The sequence below is a fragment of the Thamnophis sirtalis genome, unplaced genomic scaffold (genome assembly GCF_051295495.1).
Source record: "Thamnophis sirtalis isolate CommonGarterSnake01/CBP01778 unplaced genomic scaffold, rThaSir2_p1.2 scaffold_10, whole genome shotgun sequence".
NCBI classification, from domain to species: domain Eukaryota; kingdom Metazoa; phylum Chordata; class Lepidosauria; order Squamata; family Natricidae; genus Thamnophis; species Thamnophis sirtalis.
Window position 1 is genome coordinate 45,938,326 of NW_028261390.1, and position 18,635 is coordinate 45,956,960.

The 18,635-nt window shown below is 36.9% G+C and overlaps 1 protein-coding gene and 1 long non-coding RNA gene across 2 annotated transcripts in view; both read right to left on the minus strand.

Annotated features, from left to right (window-relative positions):
* The window catches only part of FAM149A (family with sequence similarity 149 member A), a 57,970-nt gene that overhangs the window by 36,776 nt on the left and 2,559 nt on the right, over window positions 1-18,635 (minus strand). The gene's annotated exons all lie outside the window — the stretch shown is intronic.
* On the minus strand, window positions 6,627-10,234 carry LOC148043875 (uncharacterized). The gene is made up of 2 exons (XR_015697899.1): window positions 9,962-10,234; window positions 6,627-6,697 (listed from the first exon to the last, which is right to left on the minus strand). It is a non-coding gene; the product is annotated as an uncharacterized LOC148043875 (long non-coding RNA).

An 18,635-nucleotide genomic window follows, 5' to 3' on the forward strand; every position in this document is an offset into this window, starting at 1 on the left:
TTGGCCAGGTGGAATATCAAAGCAAACATCCCACAGGAAAATAGAAGCTTCCTCCTATTGCTCATGTCATCAAAAGAAGTTGAATTTAATATAAGGCTTTTTTTTTCTGGGCAGAATCTTCTTTCTTTTAGGTAAATATTATTTCTGGTGCTTTATGTTCCATTTCCCCCGAACTTATTTGATTTGAATTTCCTCTGAACCTAACTGTCAAGACCTCCTATCAACTAATAGGACAATACTGACTGTATTTATAGTGATTAGGAAGCAAATGTTCAAATTCCCTTTCTCTGCAAATCCCAAATAAACAGAATGTCTTTTTTCGTTGCTGGAATGTCATTTGGCTATGAAGCCAGGAAATATGTTACATCTCTGGTATCCATGCACTTTAAAGGTCCAATTCAAACCTGTCTTCTCAGTGGACCCCTAAATGATTAATGCACAGAAACCAGTCTTCCAATCTAGACCTGGTGCCAAACCTTTTATGCAGCTGCAATTGACTTTCGGTCAGCTTTTGACACAGAATTGAGATCTGAACTGCAATATAAGTTAAAGAATAAACAATAAACAAACTACTTTTGCTGCTCATTAAAATACATGAGAATGCAACACTGAAGGTCAGGTGCTGTAATCAAGAATATGCCATAAAAGAAATGCCAGCAAGGAGTGGAGGTGCTAGTTTTTTTCAATTGTTATATAAATTCATTAGTAACTCACCAAATAACTCTACCGTTGATATACATTTATGCTGATGATGCAGTAACTCTATCACTGACTCCCGCTGGCCTTAAAAGAGCCTTGAGATCACTTGTGCATTACTCTATAGAGGAGGAACTAATAATAAATTACTCCAAGACCAAGAATTGCACTTGCAATTCTTGATATTGGAGTAAAATGCCCAAAATGGACAAGCTAAAAACTTTGGTGGCTACAGTAGATCATTGAACAGACTAAGATTTTTAGACATTTAGGGATAGATTTGCAAGCTTCAGGAAGCAGAAATGTCCACCTCCATTATGTACCTCATAATGCATAGAAAGCTGCAAAGTTATATTTCTAGAGCAGCACAGGTTATTCCTGCTGCAATTAAGTTGCTTGCAGCTAAAACCAAGCACAATTACTACATGGGGCACAATTAAGACCATGTAACAGCACAATTGACTTAGAAATAAATCAAACAATTTTTTTTTAGAACTATCTTCCAGGTTGACCACTGTGTTACAAAATCAGTACTTCATCAGGCAGCAGAAGTCAATAAATGTGAATTCAATATCTGAATAAATATTTTTACTCACTGGCTAAAACTATACCACAGTCCTAATACATGGCCTCTCTAATACTGGCAGACAACTTCAAATCTTGAGCCACTATGGCTTTAGATAATACCATCTTAACTTTAGGGTCAGATCAAGCTAGAACGCTATTAAGACAAAGTATCTTAAATATAGAAGGCCAAACAGAAATTGTTGCTTTTTCTAACAATGTAATTGTAAATAACCAAATTTTAGCACCTAAACCAGCTTTAAGTATATATCAATCATAGCTCCCAAATTCAGGAGAACCCTATCTTTAGGTCAGTTTAATTTTCTCCTCACACTCTTTAGAAGGAAAAAAATAGGATTCCTTATATATTGCCCCTGTTACATGGGTGCCATAGAAACCACAGCCCACATACTTTTGTGTTGTCAGGGACAATCCTCGGCAGTTGATTACACCCCCCCCCCTTTATCTAAATTTCCAAGGTACTCTGATGATTTTAATTGCTTTATTTATTACACAATCAGGATACATTTATCTCTCTAAAAATAGCATACTTCTGCTATTTTATAAGTAAGCTTTGCCTATAAATGGCTGCCAACAGTCTTTGATGTTAGGTGTTTTACTTTGCTTCATTTTATTGAGTATATATTTTATTGTTCAATGACAGAAATAAAGTTTCTGAATGTTTCTGACTTTCTGCCTGGCATAGATTCCAGCCCAATCAATATAGTACTAAAAAATCTGGTATCTGTTTGATTGTGTGCAACCTTCAATTGGATGGAACGGTGTATCCAAGGGCAACCATTTTTGAATCATTGTAGCTCAGCAGACTAACTTAATAGAATGCATCCAAAATCTGGGACCCATGATACCTGTGGGATTAAAATTTGGCAAAGTTGTGATTACTTCAGTGCTGCTACGCTGCCATGCTGATCCATTGCCACACATGCCACACATGGTCACATGACTGATTCCAATGCCCTCTGCCAGCTTCCTACAAGTCAACGAGGAAGTCAACAACAGGAAGTTTAAAGTCACTCCAGCTTCCATGTTTCTTTGCCTGTAATCATTCTATTTCTTTGTTTAGATAAGGAAACATCTCTGAAACAATAGCCTAATGGGTCATGGGTTGTCTGGTGGCATGCTAAAGTGTTCCCAATGCATGACAGCTTCCACAATTTCATAGAATTTAAGTTGTGTCTAAGACTGAAAGACATCATTTGCAACTTGTATGTTGTTTGTTAACTGAAATGACACACAGAGCAGCAAACAGGAAAAAAGATTATTCAATTATATTCCCCATGCTGGTTTTTCAGCTAGTCCCTTTTCTCTCCTCTTCTTTTTCTCACTTAAAAGAAACACAGAGCTATTGCTATCTTGCCCATTTGTGGCAGCAGCAATAGGCAAAAGGCAACTTTTTTTTAACAAAATAGCACAAAGGGAGAAGAGTCTAGTGATCTCAGATCCAACATAAAATTCCTCACTGAAGCACATTTCAGTTTAATCACACTTCTGCTGCACTGCATATACGTAGGTAGCTGTTCTGACCCAACTCCCCAAACATGATAAACCTTCTGAGTTAACTCAAACATTCCTTTATCAGGAGCACCAGCAGCCCCTGAAAAATTAACTCTCTCACTGCAGGTTAACAAGTCCGTCCGGCAGGGAGATGAATAGATGCCATATCTATTCATCTACGCCCCGTGCCTTTTATCCCCAGAGCTAGGGTGGGGCTTCGCTAGCAGTGGTGGCTCTTCCTTCCCAAGGATCCGCCCACAGATTTCTACTGCTCTCCTCTCTTCTGCCTTTTGTGCACCCATGCATCAGGCACTGCACCCAGCTGTTCCTCCTTTTCCTCATCAGACACCTCCAGACCTGGGGGCTTTTAATTCTCCATCTGAGGGCTGAGAGACAACCCAGGCTCTGCCTCTGACTCTCTATTTCTGCCAGCTCCATTCCTTCTTTTCCCTCGGAGCTCTCAAGTTGCCTTGATGTTGACCCAACTCCCACATCTCCTCCTCTGATTTGGCTGCTAGAAGGGCCAGTGGCCAATAGGCTACAACAGTAGCATTCATGATACCACATATAGTAAAAAAGAAATACATAGTTTTTTTCTTCAGGTGCAGAACCTATAAATAATTCAAATAACAGTTTTCATCAATTCTCTGGATTTGTGCAGCTGAATTCTGTTTGTTTGGGGTAGATTCAACTTCTGAGATCATCCTTCAATAAAGAATTGAACTGAGAATTCAGATGACAGAAATTAGAAGAGGGTATGCATGAATGTACATCTTGTAAAGCATACAGGGCAGTGGTGGGTTTCAAAATTTTTTCGAACCTACTCTGTGGGTGTGGCCTCCTTTGTGGGAGTGGCTTGCCGGCCATGTGTTCCCTCTCTCTTTCTCTCTCTCTCTCTCCTTCCTTTTGTCTCTCTGTCCCTTTTTCCTTTTTTTCTTTCATCTCTCTCTCACACTTTTTCTTTTTTTCTTTTTTTCTTTCTTTCTTCCCTTCTTTCTCTTTCTCTCTCTCTCTCTCTCTGTGAATGTGTGAGTGTGAGTGAGTGTGTGTGTGTCTGTGTGTGTGTGTGTGTGAGTGGTGGGTTTCAAAAAATTTTGGAACCTCTTCTGTAGGTGTGGCCTGCTTTCCAGGTCCATTGGTGGAACCTCTTCTAACCGGTTCGGTAGATTTGACGAACCGGTTCTACCGAACTGGTGTGAACTGGTAGGAACCCACCTCTGATACAGGGAAATATCCAAGTGTGTGCACACACAATCTTAATATGTATTGAGCCCAAAGTTGGCCATAGATATTATTCTGAGTAAGGCAAAGAATAAAATGATATTTTTCCCATTCTGATATAAATTATGATGAATATTTCTTATGGTTGACCTTAATACAGGTGGTCCTCAATTTACAATCAACATTTGAGTCCAATATTTATGTTGCTAGGTAAGAAATTTGTTAAGTAAGTTTTGCTTCATTTTACAATTTTTTTGCCACATTTGTTAAGTGAATCACTGCAGTAGTTTATGTTAGCAACATGGTTGTTAAGTGAATCTGGCTTTCCCATTGACTTCGCTTGTCAGAAAGTTGCAAAATGTGATCACATGAGCCCAGGACACTTCAACCCTCATAATTATGAACCAGTTACCAAGCATCCGAATGTAAATCATGTGACCACAGGGATGGTGCAACTGTCATAAGTGTTACAAATGGTCGTAAGTCACTTTTTCAGTGTTGTTATAACTTTGAATGGTCGCTAAATGAATTCATGTAAGTTGAGGACTACCTGTACTTGCAGTTCAGATTTCTACATCCAAATCAACATATCACTGAAGCAAAGTAAGATAACAGGAACATGTATTAAGATGTCCTGATGAGATAATGAAATACCACCACTAGATGTCAGTGTTTATATGCATATTAGATTGCACCAAAATCTCCACAGAATAAGTATTGGAGTGCAGCCATTCTCATTTCACTCCTCTTTTTAGTTAAATTAGGCCTGACATCTCTCTTATGATAACTTTTGATAAGTTAATTTTTAAAGGCAATTTAAACAAGAATTGGATTAAGCATTATAAAATAAATGTCATCTAAGTATGCTTCTATTTTGTTAAAATGTTCCTTTTTTACAGTTGGGATTATATTTCACATGAAAAAGAAATAAATATTAAGGCTCAGTTTAACTATGCAATTTGCGGGTCTTCTTAAAAAGCAACTATGTAATTCACTCTGACAAATGTTTTGTGGTGAATTGACTCCTTGTCAATCTCAGATTTCAGTTGTGCAATAATTCTTAACTTTCATGGTTTTACCTAAAGAAACAAATTGTAGCTTTTTTTCTATATAAATGTCAAACATACATGCAAGAAAAATATTTTCTGTGCTGAATTTCTCTCATTTTTAAGATATATTTGAGCTATATTATATTTTTAAACTTATTAAATAAAATATGTATTTATAATATTACACGGTTACACAAGTTTCAGGAATAAAATAATGTTCAGTGTCTATGTAATACAAATGAGAAATTAATAAAAAGGAAGAAAATACTATAATTGTGATAGTTGTCAGGAACCACTAAACTTCTAATCCTGCTTTTTTTAAAATTTAGACAGAAGGAGGGAGGTTTAATTCAACACCTGCAATCCAAAGATAATGGAACAGCATTTGCACTAGTGTAATTGTGGAATAACATTATTTGCTCAAGCACTGTCAAATAAGCTGTACAGCTATAAAATGGAATCCTAGTATCAATATATTCAGCTATTAATTTTCAAAATTAGTTTATATGCCTGATTGCCAGAACCTTTATTAAATAGTTTTGCTTGAAAGCCTATATTAAAACAAAATATTGATTGATATCTTAACTAAATACCTAAATACTGTACGTGTTACAAAAATGTAGTTAAACAGAGGTATAAAGAAAGGAATGAAAATTAAAGCAATTCAAACTATACAGATACCGTATTTTTCGGTCTATAAGACGCACCGGACTATAAGACACAACTAAATTTACAGGATGAAAACAAGAAAAATGGGCCCATCATTTTTGGCAAAAATGAGCCATGCGGAGCACTGCAAAGTGCTTCTGGGGGCGTGGGAGAGCGAAAATGAGACATACGGAGGGTTCGGGAGGCCCAAAACATCCATATTCTGTCTATAAGATGCACCTAAATTTTCACTCACTTTTAGAGGGGGGGAGTGTGTGTTATACTCAAAAAAATACAGTAGTTGTCAACTTGCAACCATTTGTTTAACAGCTGTTCAAAGTTACAAAGGCACTGAGAAAATGATTTACTATGTAGTCACATGTCTATGTGGTCCTTGCACTTAGGACTCTGACAGCATCCTGCAGTCACAGGATTAAATTTAGGTGTTTGGCAACCAGCATGTATTTATGATGGTTGCAGCATCCTGGGGTCATGTGATCTCCATTTGTGACCTTCCCAGGAGCGTCCAACAAGCAAAGTCAATGGGGAAGCCAGATTTGCTTAACAATCACATTATTCACTTAATTTATGTACCAAAAAAGGTCATAAAATTGGACATTGTTCACTTAACAACTGCATTGCTTTGTGGTCATAGGTCGAGAACTACTTGAACATGAAAATGAAATAAGAACATCTGAGTATACATTTTTAAAAGAAACAAAGATAATATGATCACATGTTTTAATATTAATTTTATTTATATTAATTATATGTTTGTATTATGCTCATTTTTATTTATAATATTTATAGATAGTGTTTATGGAAAGGTGTCAATGGAAAATGATTGCTATATATTTCATATGTAAATAATTGATAAAACTCAAGGAAAATGCAATCAGCTTAATTAACTCTTACAAAAAGGAGACTAATTAGTATCTTGGTAGAGGTGTTTTATTTCTTTGGGATCAGATAGGAAGCATTTACTGCAACAAGATCAGGTATCCCTGAAAGAGAAGAGATAATTGGTTGAATAAAAATCTTGGAAAAGGTCCATGTGCATCTAATATGAGAATCCAGTCTTATGGAAGTTCCAAATATTAAGAGTCTCTTCTTCATTAAGTTGACCAATTATAGGTGCTATTAAAGCCTGGGTCAGAACTGGACTTCGTTTGGGGCTCCATGCTAGAGTGAGGGAAGATAGATTGGTAAGGTAAAAGTAAAGGTTCCCCTCACACATATGTGTTAGTCATTCCTGACTCTAGGGCGCGATGCTCATCTTCGTTTCAAAGCCAAAGAACCAACGCTGTACAAAGACATCTCTGTGGTCATGTGGTCAGCATGACTAAACGCCCAAGGCACATGGAGCACTGTTACCTTCCCACCAATATGGTTTCTATTTTTATACTTGCATTTTTTATGTACTTTTGAACTGCTAGGGTGGCGGAAGCTGGGAGAAGTAACAGGAACTCATTCCGTTATGCGGTGCTAGGTATTCAAACCACTGAACTGCCGATCTTCTAATTGGCAAGCTCAGTGTCTTAGCCACTGTGTCCCTCTAAGATAGACTGGAACTGATAGACTGGAACTGAGTACAAAATCCCTTTTTCACAACATTTATCACTTGAATGAACTAGGTTTCATACTTCTATGGAACCGGATGAACACTTATGGGTCTCATATCAACATTTTAAATGATGCTTCCCGCTGATCTAACAGAGTAAACTAGTAATTGCTGTTTCACACCCCCACACACCCCAAAAAAGACAGAGCCTCATGCTCCTTTAAAACTATGTATTTACTACAGTGTAAAGCTTCTGTGAATCAAAATTCATTTCATTGGATATATAGGTTATAGTCTTCAACTAGTTAGGGATTTGTAGAAACATCATTGCTGCAGAAGTGGACAGCAAGATGAATTCAGGAATTCTGTACTTCAAAAAGTGAGAAATTACTGCCTTAAAAAAACAAAGCAAAGTGATCGATTAAAGCAGGGGTGAAATTGAGCAGGTTCTGACAAGTTCTGGAGAACCAGTAGCGAAAATTTTGAGTAGTTCGGAGAACTAGCAAATAACACCTCTGGCTAGCCCCAGAGTGGGGTGGGAATGGAGATTTTGCACTATCCTTCCCCTGGAATGAGAGGAAATGGAAAATTTGCACTATCCTTCCCTTGCCATGCCAACCAGCCATGCCCACAGAACCAATAGCAAAAAAAAATAAATATGAATTTCACCACTGAATTAAAGGCATAATAAACATAAAATATTTTTCACAGCACTTTCCAATTCTATATAGAACTTTATAGCAGTAACATTTTCAAATTGTATTTTTAAAAGACATATTTAAAAATACAATAAACAGATTACACTGAGTTGACAATGACTTTATCTAGATTTTTTTTTTAAAAAAAATGTAGATGTCCATTCTAGGTTTATAAACTGCTATGAAAGCAATAAGACTTGCATTATTCCTCACAGCAACTTTAACATACAGATAAGGGAGGTATTCAATAGTAAATATCGAGATTCGGTACAGCTAATTTTGCTTGAGTTCATGAAGAAGTAATCATAATAACAGATCTTGATGAGCTCAAACACATGTATTATTTCCTTTCAATGAAATCCAAGTTGCCCCTGCGAAACACTACAAGTATGCTTCTCTATTATTTTCTCCTCTGTAATTATTAATAACAACATACAATTGAAATCTTGCTCAATAATAAAAAGGAGGATATCTTGGAATATTTTTCACGTTACAATGATCAATGTTTCACAATATGAGATGCCATTAATATATATAGCTTATCACTCAGGGTTAATGCAATCCTGTATACTGGGGGTGGATTTTTTTGTGGTTTAATTTCACAAGTCTTCTGGTCATCATTGGGTCATTCCTCTGATAAGAACTGTCTGTCCTTTCTCAGATTGACAAGAAAACTATCAGGAAAACAGGATGGTAGAAATGTGGGTGGGGAAGTCACCTACAAGAAGAAATTAGAAGAAAACTTTCCATTTCACAGCTGCAAAATTAACAAAGATAAAAATGGTTTTCCATCTTCTTTGGAGATCTCATTAAATATACATGTGCATGAGTGCACAGTGCACAATTTATTTTATTTTCTAACTATTGTTTCTGCTCTATTAATATGCAGATAAACTCTGTTATTTTCAATGATCACAACAGTTAAAGAGCATTAGAGAGATGCTCCAACCTTCTGTTTTGGAGAAATATAGTTGAAAAATGATAAGAGCTGTAATTACAGAATGCTGCCTGGTCCAATGGGTAGTCTGATTTGAAACCTGGATGTGGGATGAAAATCAAATTGATGACTGATATGATTGTTGAGAAAGTGGCTGGATTGCAATTATAAACTACTGTGCCCCTATCTAGATCAGTGATGACGAACCTTTTCGGCACCAAGTGCATATGCTCATCTGAGTCAAGAGGAGCTGCCCAGGGTACATGCTCATGCCAGAAAATGAACTTCCAGTTTCTGGCACGCATGTGCACCCGACAATCAGCTGGCCGGCATGCATGCATGTGCCGGAAACTGGAAGACACACTCTTCTTCACTGCTACACACGTGAAGGCCAGCTGATCGCCACCTGTGCATGTGAGCCAAAAAACCGGATGAGAAATGGGCAATGCCACAAGTGCCAGGTGACATGGCTCCGTGTGCCACTTCTGGCATGTTTGCCATAGGTTCGCCATCACGGATATAGAACTTTAGAAAATAATATTTATAGCTCAGCATTAAGTCATAGGGTCCTTGGTGCTGTCTGAGCTGGATTGTTTTCACACATTTCATTACCAAATAGCAATAATATAGCAATAGCAGTAGACTTATATACCGCGTCATAGGCCTTTCAGGTCTCTCTAAGCGGTTTACAGAGAGTCAGCATATTGCCCCCAACAATCTGGGTCCTCATTTTACCCACCTCGGAAGGATGGAAGGCTGAGTCAACCCTGAGCCGGTGAGATTTGAACCGCTGACCTGCTGATCTAGCAGTAGCCTGCAGTGCTGCATTTAACCACTGCGCCACCTTGGCTCTTCAGGTAACATCATCAGTGCTGTAAAGGGAATTGGGTTTACTGTTTTTTATATAGTAGTTACTTGTCAGTATGGGTGGGCTTATTCTCAGTGGTTTCTTGATTAGACTGCTGCTTGCTGTTAGTTTATTTGTCTGAGTTGGTAGTTCCGTGTTGATTAAATCATTGTTTACATCTTGGCTGTTGGTATTTCATTAATCTTGATGTTAATCTCTGCTCACCTGGATGTTCACTTTTGGTGAGGAGGTGTATCTAGACCTTTTCCAGTTGGGCCTCACACCCAATGCAAGACCCAACTAGAAAATATAGAAATGGCACTGATTGTACTTGTAGCTGTTTTGTGGAGGAGCCAGGATGAAGAAAGTGATTTTCTTGATGTTTCAACAATTTTCAATATCATTGATCATGATATTATTTGGAACCGACTGTGGTAAGTAGCAGGTACAATGTTACTGTGATTCTCCACCTTTCTTCATGGTTGGTACCAGTCAGTGTTGATAAGAGGGAGAGGTTGCATGAGATATCTTTGATCTGTAGGGCCACAGAACACTACACATTCACTCCTACTGATGACCCAGGACTTTTAGTCCAGAGGAGCAGTGCAGTTCTAAGAGCAGCCACAGTTCAGGGAACTTGGTTCCAGGGAATCACAGAAAGATTCACTGGGCCTACAGCGCAACCTGGAGCAGAACTGTGTCACTGTAAACTTGCACATAGCCAGGCCAAGTAAGGCAAGCAGGGTAAGGAAAACAGAGCAAGGCACAGCAAAGTATTCAGATGTCTGTAACAGCATGTGAATCTGGAAACTCATTTGCTGGACAAGCGCCCCTCCCAACAGTGTCTCTTTAAATCTCATTCCCCAGGTGAGCCTTGTGAAGAGAGGTGGGGCACCCTCCTCCCGAGTCATTGGGTACCCCATGCTAATCCCATTTCCGCTCCATTCTCCATGCTTTGGGATCGGGAGGGGGCAGGTATTGCTTGTTGCCGGAGCTCCATTGCTCCTCTGCTCTGCTGCCAGTTCTCTCCTCTCCCTCGCTTGGTCATCCTGCACCCCTCTCTTCTTCACTGGTGAACCTTCCCAGGCCTGAGGGACTGCCTCATTCTGTTCCTCTGGTCATTTCTCCAGGGCCAGAGAGGCCATGCCATCTTCCTCTGTCAGCCCTAGTTCCATCTGGTCCCCCTCCTTGGACACAGGTTCCGATGGACCTATGACACTCCTCCTATGTGATGTCTATAAGAAGCTGTCCTCTCAGAGTTATATATCATCAGTAGGTTTATGGTACTCAGTTATGCTTTGCATAATTGGACGAGCCAAGTGATGTTATTGTGCCTGGATAACATGAATGGTGAATTCATTACAACTAAATCTGCTTCAAAATATGATGGATATTTGAAAGGTATTTTTAACAATATGAGAGAAATGAATAAATTTAAATTGTATCAATAAACTTGTTTATTCTGATTAATTTTTAAGGACTGTTACCATGACAGGCTTTCCCTTCTATGATTTCTTCATTAGAAATAAACAAAGATTTCATTTGTAACACACTGTAGAGGGAATGGCTTTGAAGAATAGAAGGAAGAGTGGTTACCAAAGCAACAGTCAGATAAAAGGGACCAGACCCTGATCAAATGAATAAGTAAAGAAAAATCAGACCATCCTTTCCTAGCTTACACTAAGATGAAGGGAGGAAGAGAGAAGGGAGGGAATGGGAGATGAGTATATTTAGATTGGCAAGATTCTGTTACTATAATCCTAAACTTTATTCATTGGTTTCCTAATTTGGTTTACTTTGAAGGGTTGGCAGATTCCTTCTATGGAAATGCAGTCCAAACACTATGAATTAAATTAAGATAGTTAAAATTAATAAAAAGAAACATCAGTTAAATTATCATATATCATATATAAGTAAATATTGTAAGAGCAACTCTTCTATCTGTATGTAGTCCTAAATCTTTTTGCCATCACTATGCTAAACACATATACAGAACTGTATAATGCCTATGGATATCTACCCATGTTCCACGGCTGTGCCATTATTATTATTATTATTATTATTATTATTATTATTATTATTATTATTATTATTATTATTCAATTGTATCACAGCGGCCAGTTGTTTCGCCGGATTTGGCATTGGTTACTAGTCGGGCCCCACCCAGGGGCCTAGGACGTCGTAACGTATTTTCGTAATATGCGTGCAGATCCAAGCAGTGCGGCTTTTTGCATTTGACTGATGGTGATTTTATCAATTTTTAACTGTTTTAAATGTAAATCCAGTGCTTTTGGAATAGCACCCAGTGTGCCAATTACCACTGGAATTATCACTGCTGGTTTGTGCCATAGTCGTTGAATTTCAATTATTAAGTCCTGGTATCTTGCGATTTTTTCATGTTCTTTCTCGGCGACCCTGCTATCACCTGGTATTGCAATGTCTATGATTGTGACCTTATTTTTCTCAACCAGTGTGATGTCTGGTGTATTATGCACCAGTATTTTGTCGGTTTGTATACGGAAATCCCATAAGATCTTGACCATCTGATTTTCGGTGACTTTTTCAGGCTGATGTTCCCACCAGTTTGTTGCTGTTTTAATATTAAAATTTTTGCACAAATTCCAATGGATCATTTGTGCTACTGAATTGTGCCGCAATTTATAATCAGTCTGCGCGATTTTTTTACAGCAGCTGAGTATGTGATCAACAGTTTCATCAGCTTCTTTGCAAAGTCTGCATTTGGCATCATCAGAGGATTTTTCGATTTTGGCCTTAATGGCATTTGTGCGGATAGCTTGTTCTTGCGCAGCCAGGATTAGTGACTCTGTTTCTTTCTTTAATGTACTTGTTGTTAAACATAACCAAGTTTGTTCACTGTCCACTTTATCTTTTATTTTTTCCAGAAATTGGACATGCAGTGCTTTGTTCTGCCAACTCTTCATTCTTGATTTTATCACATCTTTTCTGTATTCTTGTTTCGTCTGTTGGGCCTTCAGTAGATTTTTGTTCTTTACTTCGATTAATAGATGTTCTTGACTTTCTTTTAAATAATCAGCCAATGCATGTTTTTCTTCTTCAACTGTTTGCTTCACTTGTAATAATCCTCTGCCACCTGATTTTCGGGGCAGATATAGTCTATCAGTATCACCACGTGGATGTAAACTGTAGTGCATTGTCATTAGTTTCCTGGTTTTTCGGTCCAAAAGGTCCAAATCAGCTTGTGTCCAGTTAACTATACCAGCTGTGTATCTTATAACTGGTATTGCCCAGGTATTTATGGCCTTGATTGTATTTCCACCATTCAATTTAGATTTCACAATTTTCCTAACTCTGTTGGTGTACTCTCACCTGACAATAGTTTTTACTTCTCCATGCTTGATGTTATCCAACTGCAGAATGCCTAAGTATTTGTAGGCTTCATTTTCTTTGCATTTAATTAATTGGCCATTGGGCATTTCAATTCCCTCACATGCAGTGATTTTGCCCCTTTTTATGGATACAGTGGCACATTTTTCCAGTGGCCAAACTGCATTGAAATATCAGTGCTGAATACTCGGACTGTGTTTGTCAATGATTGGATTTCTATTTCTGACTTTCCATAGAGTTTCAAATCATCCATATATAGTAAATGCGAAATTTTTTCAGTTTCTTTGGCTGTTTGGTAGCCTAATTTCATTTTTTTTAAGATTACTGATAGTGGGATCATTGCAATGATGAAGCGGTGAAAGTGAATCACCCTGGAAAATTCCTCGCTTGATATTAACCATTCCGTAGATCTCATTCCCTACTGCCAACTCAGTTCTCCATTGTTTCATCGCCTTTTCAGTAAAGGATGTAATATTTTTGCTAATGCCAGTTGTTTCTAAGCATTTTATGATCCAACTATGTGGCAGTGAGTCAAATGCCTTTTTGTAATCAATCCAGACCATATTCAAGTTCGTTTTTCTGTTCTTACAATTTTCTAATATCATTTTATCAATTAGAAGCTGATCTTTTGTGCCCCTGCTCCTTCTTTTGTTGCCTTTTTGCTCTACTGGCAAGATGTTGTTTGTTTCCAAATAATCCATCATGTTATCTGCAATAATGCCTGTGAGTAATTTGAAGGTTGTTGGCAAGCATGTTATTGGTCTGTAGTTTTCAGGTGTTGTTCCTTTAGTTGCATCTTTCTGAATCAAGTATGTTTTTCCAGTTGTCAACCATTCATCAATTTGGCCCTTTTGTAAAATTTCATTCAGTTGCCTGGCCAATATTGCATGTAAACTGGTCAGATATTTGAGTCAGAAACTATGTAATTGGTCCTTTCCAGGTGATGTCCAATTCTTTACCTTTTTAACTCGATTTTTGACCATCTCAGTTGTTATTTCTAATACTTGCATTTGTTTGTTGCCAATGCTTTTCTCAAAGTCATGTATCCACTTTGCTTCCTTGTTGTAGTCCTTTGCATTTTCCCACAATTCTTTCCAGAATTCAACTGTGGCCTGTTTTTCTGGTTTTTCACTTTTGGTGTCACCATTCACATTAAGACTTTGATAAAAACGCCGTTGGTCTGATCGAAATTGCTGATTTTGTTTATATTGGATGATTCGTGCCTCATCTCTTTCAATTTTTCTAGCTGTTGCTGTTATCTGCTGTTTTACAATCTCTACAGCTTCATTGATGTTTCTTGTATCCAATCTATATCTTCTGATTAGCCGATCTATGATTTTGTTGTTTTTAAGCCGTTGCTCATGCATGTTCTTTAAGTTACTAGCATCTGCCCTTAATTTTTTGATTTTTTGTTCTAAACGGATTTTCCACTTTGGCTTTGATGCTTTTTCTGTTGTGTGACTAGGTACTTTAATTTTAATGCCTAGTTCATTAGTGACTATTACAGCTGCGCTGTACATTAACTGGTTTGTTTCCAAGATGGATCCCGGTTCAATTGTTGAAAACACTGCATTAACCATTTTCATGATAGGGGCCAAAATTTTCTTAGGCACAGTTTTTAGTGATGGTAAACGTTGCCTTTCCTCATTAAGCAGAAAATGCTCCATGATCTTATCCTTCAATTCTTTTTATTTTTGAGTTAGTTCATCAGTTGGTTCAGTGATAACTGGTTCTAGTGGTGGTGATGTTATTTCCTCCCCGAGAGCTTCTTCCGGGAGTTCTACTATAATGTCTTTAGTTGTGTCTTGAATATCAGTTATTTCTGCTTGTGATATTGTTTTTTGGGTTTTGCAATTTGCCTGAATTTCCTCAAGTTCAACTTCACTAAACACTTTATTCCGTATAATAAATTGCCTTTGATCTGCTAGTCGTTGTTCACTAACATTTGAATCTGGATATTGTTGTTTCCATAATTTATACATTCGCTTTAAATAGCCTCTTTTTTCTGGCTCTGAGTTGTAGTAACAGGCCATTATGGCACGGTTTTCATCTGCACTATATTTTTGTCATTTTGTTGGCTGGTCCACTTGTAGCCCACTTGTCGACGGATGTCCAGGGACTCCAACATCCGCCGCGGCCCTTGTTAACCCGCGCGACGACCGATGCGGTATGGAATTCTTATTTGTTTTTTTCACCATATTGTATGGGTTGGCGGGGTTTTTTATTCATTAAACATGAAACTCAGCCACCTGAACATTCAAAAATTCATTACAAATACCTGGTGCTAATGGTCGATACGGTTTGCTGCCAGTGTCCTATGTATCAACCAATGACCTTATTAAAATATAAGATGTTCCGAGTAGCAAAGTTTTTTGCAGCTCTGCTGGTGTTATTGCAGGAAGCTGTAATTTGTTGATGTAGCTTGTAAAATTCTTGGACATGGTGCCAAGTGCCCCGATGACAATGGGTATCACTGTTACATGCTTCATCCATAACCATGTAGTTTAGATGGCCAGGTCGCGATATTTCATTATTTTTTCTAGTTCTTTTTCTTCGACTCTGGCATCTCCAGGAACAGCGATATCAATAAACTGGACACTTTGGCCCTCTAAAACTGTGATATCTGGCATGTTGTGCTCCAAATGATGATCTGTTTGTATTCAAAAGTCCCACAAGATCTTCACCTTCTCATTTTTGATAACTTTTTCCACTTTATGTTCCCATGACTTTCTGGATACAGGTAAATCATTTTTTTACATAATGACCAGTGGATTAATTTAGCAACTCGGCCATGTCTAGCTTTGTAATCAGTTTGTGTGATTTTGCTACATTCACATATTAAATGTGAAACAGTTTCGACTTTGTTATTGCAAAGTTGGCAGTTGGGTTGTCAGTGGATTTTTGTATCTTCGCTTTCATGGCATTAGTTTGTAGTGCTTGTTTTAAGCAGCCAGTATTAAACCTTCCATTTCTTTCTTGATAGTTCCCATCTTAAGCCATATCCATGTCAAGTTGCCATCACATTTTCCTTCAATGTTTTTCAAGTCTGTCCATGCAAAGGTTTAGTTTTCCATCTATTTAATCTTTAATCCAGCTGTTGTTGTTGTTGTTATCTTTTTTACTTCCTTGTTAACCCTTCTTATTATGATTATTATCACTTGGTGGTTTTCATGTACACTGAAAGCTTCTGCATCAGAAACAAATTCCTTGTGTGTCTAATCACTTGGCCAAATATTCTGCTCTGCTCTATTTTATTCTACTCTATGCTACACTATACTATGCTACATTACTCTATTCATTTTACCTTACAAGCATTTTGGTCAAATTTATGCTTCATCGTCCTTTGGATCATTTTCAGTAGCATAACAACAAATTTACTTTTACAAAGGAAATTAGTGTTAAATTTAATACATTGCCACAAGACTTTCTGAAGATCTTTTTAATCAGATAAACAGATGCCTAACACAGAGACATGGCTGCCAGGAGAACATAGACTGAAGTCTGTACAAATTTGACTTGGAACTTGGGCTAAGAAGAACTATGATGATAAATATTTCATTAGGACAATTCTTCTAAAGCTTAAGTGGGATTGTCTAATTAAAAAAATGCTAATGTGATAGTATAGCCTTTCTTTTTCTAAGAGGTGTATCTTATTTCTTCTTATATATCATTTTTTTAAAAAGTCGTCAAGCATTATTCTTACACAGAATTTTAATAAGAATACTAATTTGCTTCTGTAAAATATAACCAACATAACCAAGTATTAAAAAAATAGTTATAGTGATAAAAGCAAGAGTATTTAGCAGAAAGTGTGGTTAAAAAATCAGCAGTTAATATAAAAGAGGAACTCATCTGTATAAAATTGTTACATTTTAAAGGGATCCCATTTGATCATATTTAGATCCACTGATCTAAAATGAATTGCTATTAATTTGAGGGCAATACATGTTATTAGAGCAACTCTAAGTAAAAATTCAACTGAATGTGCTTGTTAATGGATTTAGAAATTAAAAGTTGGGAATAGTTCTAAAAATAAGGTATTTCGTTAAAAGATCTTTCTATGTACTGTGTTATGGACCAAATGCAATGCAAATATATTGAAATAAAAAAAATCAAATTGCCTAATAAATCTGCACTGATATTATATTGCATCTAGGATTTTTGACTTAAGCAATCAAATAACATAATTTCACGCTGAGAAACTGACCTGACCTGAAGAGCTGTGACAAACTGCAATAGCTGGACACATTAATATGTCCATTGATACTCTACTTGGAACCTATCAAACATCCTTATTTTTTCAGATTCTTTGAATTTTAAAAAATATATATTGTCCTGTTCAGAACATATAAATTTCATCTTAAGGCTGCCTCTGCACTATTCTGACAGACTTTCTTAGACATTATAAATGGTGGCAAGATGCAGCAAAGCAGTGGTTTGTTGGCAATGTGTCCAGCAACAGCCAAAGGTGAACTAGGTGGATAAAGAGAAGACATCTAGAAGGGTAGAGAGAGATAAGGAACAAAGTCAGCAGCTTGCTTCCTAGTAAATGATTTTTTTAAAAAAAATTACAACCCTAACTTACTTGAGTATATAAAAGCAATCCCATAAATTACAATCCACTTTATTCTAAAAATCATCAGAATGAGATGTTCATAGAGATATGAAAAATATCAGACAAATGTATTCAAAATTAATTGAACCAGACCAATATTTCTCAACTTTGACACTTTTAAAGTTGCATTAACTTCAACTCTCAGATTTCTTTTTATAATCTTTAAAAAAAAAGGTAACAACAATTTCTTTACAACAGATGTAAGAAGTTCCATCTCATTCTAAAATTATTAAGATCAATTATCACCACTTTTTTCAAAATTAAAAGACAAAATAGTGATTTTTTTAATCAGGAAAAAATCTGAAGTTATTAGCATCAAATTAGACCTTTTAAAGTATTAATCTGAAATTGGTAGAGTTTGAAGTTCTTATGTTAGTATTAAATTTTAATCCAAACTGATAACAAAGTTCAGCAAATTAAAAAGTGCAAAATATTTTTTTTCGCTTTGAATCCTAAGTAAATAACTTATTTACAAATCTAGTGAAAATTCTTGATTGATTCAAATGTGTTAAGGATCTGTTTAGTGGGGTTCTGAACAACAGCTGAAAAATTATTACATCTGTCTGATGAAAACAAATCCTGGAAAAAAAATTGGCAGTTCATTTTCAATTTCATTGACCTCAAATACTGAAAGAGAAATTTCCCTGTCTAATAATAATACACAGTGCTCATACACCAGCAGTTGCAATTCAACCAGTACAGTATTCAGAAACTTTTGGAAACAAAGAGTCTCTCTCTCCCACCCACCCCCACCCCAAAAGGAATGCATATCGACATGCATGTCTTCTGCCCTTAGCTTCTTTACTGATGGAAGAACCTGACTCACTACCAAGCCTCCTTTCTCTCAGCCTTCAATTTGTAATGACAGAGAAGAGAGTTCACACTTATAGTTTCTATGGGTATTCTGGCACTTCTAAA